This window comes from Alosa sapidissima, chromosome 19 (genome assembly GCF_018492685.1).
Source record: "Alosa sapidissima isolate fAloSap1 chromosome 19, fAloSap1.pri, whole genome shotgun sequence".
Classification (NCBI taxonomy): Eukaryota; Metazoa; Chordata; class Actinopteri; order Clupeiformes; family Clupeidae; genus Alosa; species Alosa sapidissima.
The window spans coordinates 5992532-6007629 of NC_055975.1; the positions used below are offsets into that span (position 1 = coordinate 5992532).

Sequence of the window (15098 nt, forward strand, 5' to 3'; positions counted from 1 at the left end):
TAGTTTGAAAGCTCCAACATAGTGCCTACAGTATTTACATTTGAACAAGGCAAAGGTAGAACTAGCATCTGACTGGTGCAACCCAGTGCTGATGTCAGGATTTTATTTCAATGTTTGAGGTTAATGTCATTATATATATCCATTTCAATGCTGTTTTGCAGCCTTACTGGCCAGATGCTCAAGGGGCAGATGTAAGATGCCCAATTAGTAGCTCATTGGCAGAGAACAATTAAACATTAAGCACAATTCTCCTAAATAGATGTTGCCAAAGTTTTAGTAGGCTGGTGACAGGCACACAACCCCAAAATGTCAATCATTATTTCAATGTTTTGGCCCAGACACTCAGTTATGAAGTACTGAATTATTGTATGATGGAAAACAGAAAAGGAGCTGGTAGAGAATATGCCCCAATGACCTCTGTCACTCCAAAGCTTGAAGAAACGTCTTCAGCGTTCCAGAAATATGTTCTAAAATGATGAGAAGTCTATGAAGGAGTCAAGAAGGGACACCTTTTTTTCTTTTTTTTTAAACTTTCTTTTCTCCTGTCTTTTGAACAGCCACTGTGACATGCTCTGCTTCAGAAGGAATAACTGTGATGGAGTGCAGGGACAAATTTTATCCTGTTAGGCTACTTCTCCAAAGTTTCCAAGGAACTGGACATACTTAATACACATTATCTCTCTCATCCATCATGGCTAGGTTCGCTACATGACATCGCCTGGGCAATGGAACCTTCCAGAAGATGACAAGGAAGAGAGACGTAAAACATCTCAGCACTACACCTGAAAGAAGAAGTCTGCTGCTTGCCATGACTCCAGGTACACAAGGTAACTTTCCTGGTAATTTTCATGACATTAATTGGAAATCCAAAAACATTCCCAGCACTTTCCTGTTGACATTTGTGTAGTTGATGTTTGTGTAAATATTTGTCAAAGACGGGTACAACACAACCTGACTGATTCTGTCTGGTAATCTATCACGGTTTTTAAAGAATCTATACAGATAGTCTGAGGGTATACAACCTTTAAAACGGGCAACAGAAGAACTGAAGTCAAAGCTGTTCTTTGTTCAGTGGCTTTATCCTCATGCTGCCTTGTACAAAGAGGTCAGATGCATTTCTTCCTTATGATTTTACACACTTAGTGTTCCGAAACAGACCTCAGTCTCCCGGAGGGCTGGGGTGGTACTCTTAAAAACCCCAGGAACAGTCCTCTGTGCTGATCCTGGGCAATGTTTTTCCCTGGAACGCCCTACACCCCTCCCTCTGGAATCGCTCGCGGCCTGTTCAGGGCTCCAGGCTCCGACTCCAGGCTAGAGCAGCCCCGTGAACCGGTGACACAATCCCATTACGGCACACTTCACACGGCACCTCTTCATCTTCATTACCGCGCCGTCTTGGTTTAACCAAATGGCAATTAGCACCGGGGGCCACTCTGAGTCACAGCGTGCAGCCGGCTCTCCTATCATGGGCCTTGGTAATTCCCTCCCTTCCACTGGCTCTGCTTGCGTTCCGTTCCTTCACACGCAAACATGTTTCATCACCTTCCCAAACGTCTGTTAAATAAGTGGCAAAACAGCTTCAAAATAGGCTTGCTCGAAAGTTTTGTGTGTTATATATTTTTTTTTCTAATTTTTAGCTCACAAATGATGTGGTTTACTAAGAAATCTGTCGCCTTGATAAAACCCCTCAAAGTGAGTTAGGCCGAAGCCAGGGAGTGGTGCCGCTCATTTTTCTGACTACAGAAGCCGCCCTCTCCTAGCAAATAACATAACCTCTAACAGCAATCGAGGCCAGTTATATTTTATTCTCCTTGGCACAATCATTAGGGCAACACCAGAACCCTCAACAGTTTCTCAGTAGGTACAGAACATGCCATTGGCTTTAAGAACCCTGGGAGTCTCACAGTAGGAGATGCTGCTGCCCAAGCCAAACAGCATTCTTTCTTACAGCTATGCCCCCGAGCCCTCCTCTATAAAAATGGTCTATATGATCTTTAATCAAAAGATGTAGGACCCGGACTGTTGTACTGGACAGTTAGAAAAAAATCAAATCAAATTTTCTGACTTTATAGGGGTGGGAAATCAGCCACATCCCTTTGCTCCTGACGAAGAGAAGGGGGTGTGCCTTTAATAAAACAAAGAGGAAAAATAAAACATGTTTGCTAGGAGAATGCTAATAATTATGAGCCAGTAAAAATTCCCATGTTATTAGGTCTCTGTACTGTAGTCTCCCAGCACAGACCCGGGTTCCCACATGTAAGGTCAAAATAACAACTTTGCACAGTTCATGCACACTGTCTTTGCACAGGCTCCACAGCAGGTTACTGAGCATGGTAATGTCTAATATATAATATACTTCACATGTAACAATATAATGAAATGGCCTTAGGCAAATAATATGATATATGTTGTCTACAGTATTACATTATTTTACTGACATGAAATGACTGAAACATCATCATGTTCTGCAGTATTAGGAACAGTCACATAAATGTCATTAGCCAGCACCCCCGCCCCCTTCACAAAAAGGAAGAAAAACAAAAACATTTATCAGATGGGAGAGATTGGTAGGGCAAGTCTGATTCTTGTCATTACTTAACCAAAACTGATCTGAAATGATACACTACAGCCTCAAGAAAAACCACAGGGAGCTCTGACCTCCTGGTGCACTCCTCTGGCCAGAGTAAAAGCTGCCAGCCATCGGCAATAACCCTCAGACTGACATCATAAAACTTTATCTCACCCCTGTTTTCTTCATAAACCACTGTGTGCACCTCTTTGTTCCGCTCATTAAGTAACTAAGAAACTGTTTGCATTTTGTTCATTTTATTTATAGTAGTCCGAGTTTTGATAACAGTTTTGATAGTGTGGATTACACTTGAACAGAGATAGAACACTAGATTGCTGTTAACTCTTTATGTGATGTGAGGCGGCACTAGTGTTGTTTGTGTATGTTATCACAGCCTGGCTACTGTAAACGTTGTTTAACTCAACATTTACCCTACCACTTACTCAATGATTTGATACCAGTAATTTCTGTTTTAGTTGCCTGATATGAAAAGGTAGACAAAAAATAGAACTCAAGGGCCAATAGCATCATGTAGCATTTCAATGTGTTTCACAAAAAAAGTTGTAAAATGATATAAGATGCAATTATATAGCCAGTAATTTCAGTTACACACTGTTTTAATTCCTTGTGCTATTGGTTGGGGACTTCTCACAGTGTCCAATCAACAACCAACCCAATTTATAACCAACCGATATTATATCAATATATATTATTTATATTGATAAATTGATATTACATGCAAAGGATACAACAGAAAAGCACAATTGGTTCGAGAGAAGCAGCAGCTTGCACTATTGGCTGCACTCAGGATCCATAAAGGCACTCCTTCACAGTACACCCTGCGCTGTCCACAGTCAATCTTCAATTTAGATTAATCACACAACAGTGCACAGAATACAAACATAAACAAGTTAGCTTCATATTACGGAAAACAATAGGACAAAAATGTCATTCCAGCATTTGTCCAGTAATTCCACTCTTTTTTTGGTGATAGTATTTTTGCTGATACATCTTGTAGATATCACAATCCAAACCAGTCCTTGTATCTCTTAATAGCAGGTGTCTTTGCATGTCAGAAGAACTCAACAGGAATGCAATGTACCCCTGAGGCCAGTCTTAGACAGTTGGTGAAAATAAACAGCAGGCTGTAATTGTTGATCAGGTTGCCGCCCCTAAACCTCACCAGAATGTTCTGGAATGACCAGCTGTGGACTCTGACCAGTGGAAGCCATCAATGTGTCAGCACAACAGAATGATACCTCATCCTGTGGGGAGAGTCTGGAGAGAGCGCTGCAACTTTAGTTTTATTTCAGCATTGGGAATGGTAGGCTTGATATCAGATTTCGAATACATAAGCAAACAACAACACATTTGATGAACCAGTGCTCTTTGTTGGTTAGGTAAAGCGTTGAGATGTGTATTTTCAACCAATTGGTGCTGGCAACCAATGTCTGAATCGTCCAACATATGAAAACCAATTAAAAGGATTCCAAAATATTTATCTGACCTCTCCCAAAATATTTTACCCTAAAACTTATTTTTTTTTTTAGATTTAAGCATAACACAGATTTAAGCATAAATGTTGTTCAACGAGAGCATCAACGCTTCCCCCTAGTGGTCAATCTAGGGCTTGCAACCATGCTGGTTGTCTCTCTCAAAAGCGCTGCAGTCTGGCTGAAGGCCAATGAAAACGGATTGCATTTTTTACTGTAAGTTCTGTTCTAAAGAAGGGGTGGAAGCAAGTGCTCTGGCTGGACCAGAGAATGTTAAAAATCTGAAAATGGCTCTATATTACTGCTTTAAAACAAACAAACCTCTTGGCCCTACACACACAGGGATACTGAGGGGTTTGAACAAGTAGCTCTGCACACACTGCCTAATCTCCCGATTAGGATCTGTCAATCTTTTCAAGTCCTGCCAATAGGTATCATGTTGGACAAAGTTCCTGCACGTAGTCATTTCTTTAATATGGAAATAGCAGGTTAGCATTCTGCGCACACTGAAGCCATTTATATCACGACTAATTTAGAGGCAGTGTGAGGTAATTGTATAGAGTTTCAGGCTGCAGGTTATACGCCTCAGGTTTGAACCTCACTAATCTGATCTTTGAAATATCGATGAGCGGAAGCACAAGCAACAAGGAAGGCTACGCTTCACCCGGTGTCTGCTCTGAAATGATGTCTCTCCATGCACTTTAAAGTAAATTAATGAAACGAAACATCATTTTGACTTTTGAATATTTAACATGCCAAAAGACGCTCTTGAACTGTCTGTATGTGGAAGGTTTTACATATGCAGCAAATGTGGAGGAAAGAAAAGGAAAAAACGTTGGAAGCGTCTAGGTGATGGGCTAAAGATAAACATTCCTCGAGTGATATGCGTCATTGTACAGGCGGCCTAGAATGTGACTGGCGTTTATGTCACTGCTTCCATCATAGTAGCACTGATTGGTGCGATGGCTTCTCTCCTGTTCTGACCTCTAATGGTGATTTATTACATGGGCAGGCATTGGTGAAAGCTTGGTTAATTTACACAGCTAGGCACTCGTTCAAATAAACGGCCAGCTGCTCTGAAGCGTGGATGGCCTAGGAAATGGTTGCTTTGTTTTCTCAGCAGAAGGAGAAAAGTCACAAAAGGTCACAAGAGTTATTTTCCTGACAGTGCTGGCTTTAGAAGGTATTAAGGTAGCGTTGGTTAGAGAAAAAAAGTTTGTGCTTGTGCCAGGGTGAATGTGTTTGTACACTGCAATTTGAGAGATGTCAGCATTTGATTTTGTTTGTACTTTATGTTCAGCATCATAAATTTGACTCGTAGGCCATTATTTTTACAGCCTGTTTGCCTTTTGAGTCCAGTGTCTAAAGCTGTTGCAAACTTTTAGAACACGCAGATTGTAAACAATGTATAAGTTCAAGTTCCTTCTCGTGCGGACGCACTCACTCACTCACTCTCTCACTCTATCTCTCTCTCTCTCTCTCTCTCTCTCGTTCTCTCTCTCTCACACACACACACACACACATACACCAGCATACTCGCTGGCTTGTCCCAGCAGTGACCTGTGGCACCACGGCCTGTGGTCCACATCAGAAAGCCCCCCTCCTGAGGGGGAGGCAGCGGGCGGAGGGGGGGAGGGGGGGGAGGGAGACGGGCTGCGGGGCTCCGTGAAGCGGTGACACGGCTCGGCTGGAGACAAGACACCACGCTCTGCCGATCGGGCCGGAGCTTCCTCCACTGTGCTGTACTTGGCAGCCGATCACAGTGGACCGCGCACTGCTGTCCTGGAGCCGTGCCACTCGCCACCCCCAGTCCCCTGACCCCCCTCCGGCCCGGCCCGCGCAGGGGGGAAGCTTTGTAAATTAAATGACATTAAACATACTCCCCGAAAGATAATAATAGAGCGAGCATAAATATACAAGCAAACAGGCCCGGCCAGAGGAGCCATGCAGCGGAGAGGGGACCCTTGCTGTGTGGCGATAGCCCCGAGGCCGGGAGCGAGGCGCTTTCATAACCGGGTTGAGGCTCGGGCTTTTGCCACGATGCGCCGAGAGAGGGGAGAAAAAAAGAGATAAAAATGTTATCCCTCTGCAACATGGGGAGGTCACGATGCATTGTGGGTGTCCGTTTCTTTAGGCGCTGGAATTCCTAGGATGTGCGTGGGTTTTTTACTGAAGACTCTACTGTGGTTCCAGATACATTCCATAACAGGTTTTTTAGATTGTCTTGCTGTTTCTTTGATAGAGTTTATAGCTGCATGAAATGGGCACTGCCTTTTAGTTTGTCTTCACCATGAATGAGAATATTGTCACACATTACAATGCCAAAGCCTGAAGATGTGTACAGGATGTGCTCCATTGGGTTAAACATACATCTATCAACTTGAAGTGCAAATTATGTTTACATTCTTTGCAATATGGCCACGCAGACTCTATAATGACAGATTGAAAGCTGCATGCTCAAAAGTGTGTGTGTGTGTGTGTGTGTGTGTGTGTGAGAGAGAGTGTGTACTTGCTTGTGTGTCACCATGTGTGTGTGTTTATGTGTGTGATTGTGCTGTCCTGTCAACTTGCCAGTGCAGTTACACTCTGCATTGAAAAATACTCTATGAAAAACCATGGCAATGTTAAACAGACATGATATGCAATACAGAGCGTCTCATTGCTAAAGGGCAAGTGGCTATTAATTTCTCTGCTTATACAAAAAGCATTAAATCATCTGTGAGCATTTCCCCATTCTGGATTACAGGGCTAGGAAAGGAAAAAGCACATCCAGCAAATCCAGGCTCATTTAATTTAACGCCACAAGTTGAATGGGGCCGCTTAATCCTTTTACAACAAAGTAGCTCTTCAATGGAGGAGGAGGCAGAGGAGGAGGAGGCGTTTTTTTGTGTCTTGTTGCGGTGAAGTCACTCTAATGCGGAAGATTGGTCCCTCACAATAATTCTATAATGGAAAACAAAGGTCTCTTGCGGAGGGAGAGAACGGAGCGAAATGATGAGGGAGCATATTTGTAGCATTAAAGAAAATGAGTGCCTAATTTAGTAATGTCTTCAGAGTCAAAGAACTTGTTGCTTGAGGTTTTCTGTGAGTTTTCATGATTAATCTGGCCATTATTTGGGTTTATCAGCATGGGCATTACCATGTCATAACCCTGTAACAAAGCCAGAGGGTACTGCCATTCTGACCAACTGTACGTTTGTTCTCTCATGTGTCTCTCCCTGCAATCTCATTACTTAATATTTAGAGCACAATTCATTTGTGTAATTGTATGAATTGTATAAGTAAAAATACTCCTGTGACATGTGCTGTGCGATCTCCTTACTCTTTGAAGATGGCAGTGATGATCGTATTAGGGCTCCACAGTTCGGTTCACATACCAGAAAGTCGGCCCACTGAAGCACATAAGCAGCCCCATGAAAGCGCCGAGCAGCTTGCTTTTGAAAAGCAATCTCGTGTCTGCGTTCAAACCTCTGCTGTCAAACCATCTCTAGCTCCTTCTTCAGAAGACTCAGAAAGTGCTTCAATGTGGCCCCTTTGCGATTTGTACTGCAGGGCACCAGTGTTTCTACTTTATCTTAAGCAGCAAAATGCAAAACATACCCCTGGGAGTGGAAAGCAAGTACGTATACACACGCACACACACACACGCACACACACACACACACACACACACACACACGCACCCACACAAACACACGCACGCACACACACACACACACACACACACACACACACACTCACACTGTTGGGCACAAAAGGAACTCATTGAGCATCATGATAGCTGTGATCTATATGAATGCATGTGCCTCTGAGTGTGTTCTGTGTGTGTGTGTGTGTGTGTGTGTGTGTGTGTGTGTGTGTGTGTATGTGTGTGTGTGTGTTGTGCAACACAAAATACTATAAAGCAGAAGTGAGATGACATCTATGATGGCGGCATGTCATTTTCCACAACATGAATCAATCACAAAGTAAGTATGGGGAGCATTTGAGTTTAGAGAGAGTGTGGTATTTCATAATGTAGAGTGTAGCAGGTCTCAAAATGTCATTTTTCATCATTTTTTTGGGAGGAAAAGACCCACTGCAGTGGGGTTGAAATCAAAGGGTACTCTTAAAGTTCTTATTTCAGGTTCTTAAACTGAAAAGTAAGTTGATCTGGACCTCTTTTGCATATGTCCATTTTATCTGTTTTTGAGACCCCCTTCACCTGCATATAATCAGAGTGGCGACGGTCTCGGAGGATGTGAGCCAAGCCAACATTTTTGGCCAAAGTCACAGCACAAGAAAAAGAGGATTGAAAGGATCAGAGTAAGCCAGACACTGCATTTATCAGATATGGTCATTGGTCAGTTATTCACAAAAAATAAACGGTTAATGGGACCCAAACAATGAAGGAAGCAATCGAAAGCAAAAAAACAAGAGCAAATCTAATTCACGGCTGTTTTGTTTAAAACATGTTTTAGCCTCTAAAGTTGGCACTGTTTTGACTTTCCTGAATTTAGCCTCAGATGGGAGGATAAACAAGGGCATCAGACACCTCTGGATTACTGCCAGGATCTTCTGGGCTCATTTAGGCCTAGTCCACACGTACCAAACCGATCTATTTTTCCTCCTTCTTCCCTGGAACCGTATCAAGAATATTTGCGTCCAAACGGATCCATCTCAACACGACTCAACACGTTACTTCATACCCCAGGCCTATAGGTGGCACTGTTTCTTTACAGAAATTGACCAAAACTTCCGCTTTACAAACAGACAGAATAGGCTACGACGAAATGGCTAGTGCAAGGAAACCAGAATTGTTTGTGTGGACTGATGGTGAACTGTCAACTGTAGTCAACTGTAAAACTAATAAACTTTTATTTTACGGTTTGTGAAGGGTGCAGTCCCGTCCTTTATTTGGCTAACGCAGGTAGGCCTACTAATCACCTTTACTTTCTTTGGTTGTAGTCCGTGATTCACATTAGTTTTGGCTATCACCGCAATTAAGCTACTAAACGCAAGGCTTACCCAAGTTCTAGGCTATTCTGTCGCCACATTTATAATATTGCTATAAAACCTTCGTTTGTAACAGTCAATATGTTTGCCTGCATCAAATCGCGCATTTGCATTCAGTGTGCTACCATCGGCTTAACGTGAGTTCTAAGCGTCTTTGTATGCTTATATCTGATTTCACTCGACTGTGAATGCATATATATATGTTGTAAGACATGTAAAATAAATTAAGGACACTGGCACTACGCACAAATTAATGTAGCCTAAACTTACACCGCACTATCCTAATAACTTAAGTTCTCTCGCGTCACTGACAGTAGCTAGAATGCATAAAAAAACACCGGGAAAAACAGTGTTCAGTCCACCAAGTCATAAGCTATCGGCGCTGCGCAGCACCAGTTGTGATATTTATCTTACGGAGTGTAATCGTAGGTAATTTCATGTATGAAAACTAGTATTGTTAGGCAATACTATAAGTGCAAGTCCAGGGCAGCTGAGGTGTGGCGATGACATCTTCAATACGCAAGCAGGATGTGCGGTTTCGCTGTCTAAACGAATTCAAACGGGCTACCGTTTCAGATTTTTCCACTCTGGGACCAGATTTCAGAAAAGTGCGGTTTCGGGCAGTGGGTATACAGGATTCGTTTGGACGCTCGGCCAAGACGAAGCAAAACCTCTGCGTTTAACCTAAAAAGCGTCTCCGTGTGGACAGGCCCTTAGAGAGGCTGTTCCCTTGACCTTTCCAATACACGTGGGGATGGAACTGTAGAATGACTGGTGGGGTTGGTAGCGGCTGGGTTTTGTTGAGTTTCCCACTTGGGAACAAAAGTACATGTTGAGGTTTTGCATCTTGCTTGGTTCCCCTCCTCGTCTAGACGGATGGCTATTATCAGGCAGTATGAGCAGTAATCAGGGGCTGCTTCTGTGCTCTAGTGGCGCGTGGCCCTCCCCAAGTCTGGAGGCAAGCACAGTGATAAGGCAGGGCTTTGCTTGGAGATGGGGGGAGGATAGAACCTCTGAAGAAAATGCACACATTTTAACTCAGTAATTACTGTTCATACTGTACTACTTTACTACTACTGTACTACATTACTATTGTGCAACTCACATGCTTTGTCCATAAATCAGAGTAGTTTGGACAGGGTAAGGGTCAGTCTTGTAACTCTTTTAATGAGGCCCAACTGTTTTAAAAACAGAATGTATTCATTAATAGATAAACAGACTATAAAGAGAATGCGTGGGTGACATTAAAAGAAAACATGGAACTGGCTTCCCTTGTTTCTGACTGCCCCAACATATTTCTTTTACCATGCTTTGCAATGCTTTAACCACAGAACCTCAACCCATCTTGAGGTCCTACTTCAAAAAAAAGTAGGAAAAAAGTCCTCTTTGCCCAGTGTTCAAACAGCACTACTGTTGACTGTAAAAATAGAGCGGCACATGCTTCAAGTCAAACGTAGCTTTGAAGTTCACCATCACATACATTAAAATGCAAATGTAACGTTATACAGCTGTAGCAATGCACTGGATACCACTCCCTAGATATTGTTACTCAACGCTAAAATAACAATTTCAGATCCTCCCACTCCCCATTCCAACCGGTGTCCTCTCCTACTTAATGTAGGATTAAGCACTTCAAAGTAATCAGTGGATGTGTTTGAAGGTAAGGCATACATTGAGGCAATTGTGTTTACATTGCCACTGAAACTCAAACAGCTTTCACCACTGGAGGTGTGGGAGAAAACAGTGTGCCCCCACACCCCGATGACGGCGCTGATTTGATCTTTGGTGACTCAACGGGGTCAAGTGGCTTGAGCCGCGCCTTTTATGAGGAGAAGTCCTCTGAAAAGGAACGCTCAATTGTGTTCCTAAAGCAGAAAATGTTTCCCTTTCTCTTGGCAGAGCCGTCACTGTAGTTCGTGTTCACCAAAAGCTCTGTGGGATGGGCTGTGTTAAAGTAATGAGCTTTGAGATGCACAAGGAACACCCATCGAGGTCCGACGATCCTTTGCGATATTTCTCAGTTGTCCGTTCGCCTTCCTCTCTGGCTTTCTTCCCCCCTCTGCCTTAAAATAATGAGCCTGAGGAGCACGGAGAACATTGTTTCCCAGAGCACTTGCGGATCACTGGGGAAACAATCAGCTGTGTCTCAAATGTTATTAATAACATCATTAATAACTGCTCAGGGCTGGTATGGATATTACAGTTGAAATGATGGAAACTCCCTCTTGGGGAGCAACGAAAACAGGGATCCGACTTCGGCTACAGGCACTGCTTCTGGGACCCGCGCTGAAGGCAGCAATAAGTCACTCACATTCTTGTATTTCAGGGGCAGGAAACAGTACCTGTTCAGTAAAGAATCTAAGAAGGCACATGCAGAAGTTGCAGTGCTTGCCAGCCTTATCCTAGTTGACGTGAGACTTGTAACAAGGTCTGCTTGTACAAATGATACTCTGACAGGTCACTACCCTACCCACCACAGGATGGAAAATAAAGGGTCTCGAACTCCCCAGTCTTCATACCAAACTCCACTAAAAATTCAACCGCGAATAACTACAAAGAACAGCGAAACACAACAAAACCCTTTCTTTGACATTGGCCTGCTTTTCATGTAGAATTCTGCTATAGGATTGAAGGAGATATTGAGTAAATGTAGACTTCCCTCTCTGTGTGCCCCATTTTATTAGCCAATGGAAGTTAGTGCAAATGACTGACATATTGACACATTATCGGTGATACCGTGTTACATATTAAATAAGTGGAATAACTGTCTATTCAGCAGATCTTATCTGACACATACTGGAAGCCAAACGGCATTGTGCTGCACCAAAACGGTTCCAAATGGGTTCCTGTGTAAATGTATCCTTTAAGATATGTTTTATCGGCCCTGCACCTGGGGAGCCTACTGAGTACACAGGCTTTTTCTCCGGCCCAACAGAAACACACCTGATCCAGCCGGGGTTGGCCCTGGGGACCAGGAACACCTCGCTGTAGAATCAGGTGTTTTAGGTTAGCGCTAGAACCCAAGCCGGCATGGGGGCAGCTCGCTCAGCAAGGGTTTCACTGTTTTTGCCTCGCCGGATCTAAGACATGATATTAGACACTATCAGTACGCTAAGGTCTGATGCAAGTCTTGCCAGGTCAGAGCCCTCCACTGGTGGAACTGATACCGAAGAGATATGCTGCGTCACACAAAACAGAATGCAGACAAAAACCAGAAGGTTCCTTAATATCTTGTGTTTTGGAGCTTGGAACCAAACGTGCTGCCCTGCGTATCCTTGTCTTACCTTTAAGAGGGAATTTGTATTAAAACCTCATTGAGCATTGCCGCTGGAAAGCAGTACACAGTGCCATACCCCCCACTCTCTCTCCAGTTAACCGTTAATTTTACTCCGGGGACCCATATAGTGTTGCAGAAATGGGGCTGTATGGACTCTGTACCAATGAAAACAAACACTTATTAAATAGCAGTGTAGGGTTTGTTGTAGAGTTGTAGGTAATTAAAGAGTATAACTCTTCCGCACTTAAGAAAATAAAAATAAAAAAGCAGAATTTCGGAGTCGACAACAACAGAAAATAGAACTCCACGGGTAATGATGTCAGAGGTGCTGCTGAGCGAACTTGCAGATCCGGTGGTTCCCACACAGCTTACCGAAACTATCATTCTGACCTTCTGCCATCCCCCCCCCCCCCCCTCTCATTCTTTTGGTCTTATTCACTATGCTGATGATGTGACGCTGGAGCATTTTACCATATGTGTCCTGGGCACACTAGTTCACAAAAAAGACGCCGATCCCGTTGTTAAGGCTTGTCCCATGCACTCGACTCAGCTCATTCCAGTCACTGTATGTCTGCCTGGAGACGTTACAAACACCAAAACAAACAGCACAAATTAGCTACCGTACCTGTGTGTGAGAGAACTGCGCATTTCTTTTTTTCCATCACGGCAAACACAAGTCATAAATATAATTTGTAACTATGTAATTACTAAAGGGGATGGGATTAGGTTGGAGGATGATGTGTGGTCACTTAGGCCTTGGCCTGGGTTTGGGGTCAGATTTATAGTAGGATGTCGGTCATTCAATACGTAACTCTATACTATTTAACGTCATAGCAAACAACTCTGCTCTGAACTCACCCATAACTACGGATTAGAAAAAGGTCCATTGGGTCAATATGACAGGCCTTTTTTTATTTCCTCTCTGGGCAGTGCAGTTATGTAATATCATGTCATATCATGCATGGCAATGTCTGTAATACACTGTGCTCCACCAAGAAATGATTTTATGAACAACATTGGAAAGTCTATTAAAAAGTCATTAGGATATTAACATGATGTGTCTTGCCTGTAAGTGAAACAAGACCTACAGTACATACCACTTGCTGGAATGTTGAGATTCTTTAAAAAGAAAATGCTGCTACTTATCCTGCAGATATAAGTGTAAGGGCTCAGCTGCAGCCGTGTCTTTTCTAACTAAAAAGTATATATTTAGATATGCTAAATAGCTTGAAGGCTGTAAGGCTGTTAGATATGTTAAATAGCTTGAAGGCTGTCTAAGGCTGTTACTGTATGAAAGCTTCCTTGTATAAACATGCAGTTACTGATTTGCTCTTATATGCTGTCACAACCCAGGGTGTGTGAAAAATGTTCAAATCTTAGAAATAACTAGATGCTGGCATAAGAGCTGAACCTGTCAGTGTCTTTTGTTGAGAGTGTAATGCCCTGAGAGGTGTTTCATGTAAACCAGCAAACACAAGTATTTTGTCTCCATACAGACAATGGTATTGTAAGAATTTTCTTACCAAAGTAAACCTAACATTCATTCATTCATTCATTCATTCATTCATTATCAGATTACCTGACTAAATTGCTCAGATGTTATCTTGTAAACAAATACATAAGATTTCTTCATATGCAATGTGCCCGTTTATTTGCTGTCTAGGCCTTAAAATCTGCAACCTGCTGTTACATGTGCAATAAAAACAGGATTAGGTCACATGAAACCAGTGGAAGTGACTGACTCATTGTTATTTTCTGACATCACTCGTCGGGTTTTGTAGAAACAAACAAACAAAATGCAAGTCCAATTAAACCTTTACATTGGCTCAAATTTGACATAAACAACTGTAAAGAACCCAATTTAATGGTCAGGTCAGAGGAAAAAATTCCCTGCACATTCACAATAGCTCTAAATTACATCCACAGAAAAGAGGTTGGCGAGAGAAAGCTGAATGCAAGGTCTGGACTGCATTTAGAGCGTTCAGCACCATCCATCTGATAATCCTTTCACGTTGGCCATCTGCAGCTGGTCCAGCCAGGCACAGCCAAAAGTGGGACCTGCCAGTGCCAATGGACTTGTTTGTTGAGAGTGGCAAGCCCTAGTTGGCTTTCATCTCCGCATCTCTTCATCCTCGTCTTTTGGAGTGCTTTCTACTGCTCTTCAATTGTCCATCCAAGTTGTTCTTTCCGTGGAAAGTGCTGAGTGATGATGATCATCTCCTAGTGGAATCATGAACTCCTACTTTGCCAAGAGTACCTGTGGGTATGTCAGATCTGCTAGTCTAAATGTTCAACTTTGTCCATTTAAGGGGAGTAAGGAAATGCTCAAGTCTTCTTGGATAGCTTCACAGACATGATGTCCATTTTATTGATATCTTCATAGAAATGTTTATTGCTGAAGAATCCAGTGATTAGGATTAAACTGAATGTAACTATATATCAGCTGTCACACAGCCAAATTAATTCATTAAATTATGTTTCTTGGACAATAGCTTCTCCTACAAAATCTTCAAAAGGATGGACCAGAACTATCTGCTTTTGAAACTTGTAGATTTCCTCAACTGTGGGTTGAATTGGCTTGTGAAACACTTTCTAGATATTTGCTTTGAGATTGTTTGGCGGTTTGTGTAGGGCTTTACATTGCACAAACAACATACTACAGTGTGAATATGTCACTCCTCACTTGTTTAATAAGCTGTGCCTGGTAGTGTTGTGCCCAATTATTTCATCTACTCCACATTAGCTCAAACCACCGCCTGTAGTG

At 42.7% G+C, this 15098-nt stretch overlaps 1 long non-coding RNA gene across 4 annotated transcripts in view; it reads left to right on the plus strand.

The window, feature by feature from the left end:
* The window catches only part of LOC121693612, a 139851-nt gene that overhangs the window by 14203 nt on the left and 110550 nt on the right, over positions 1-15098 (plus strand). For all 4 annotated transcript variants that reach the window (XR_006025545.1, XR_006025546.1, XR_006025547.1 and 1 more), the window contains exon 3: positions 700-827. This is a non-coding gene — a long non-coding RNA (uncharacterized LOC121693612). The remainder of the gene's footprint in view (positions 1-699; positions 828-15098) is intronic.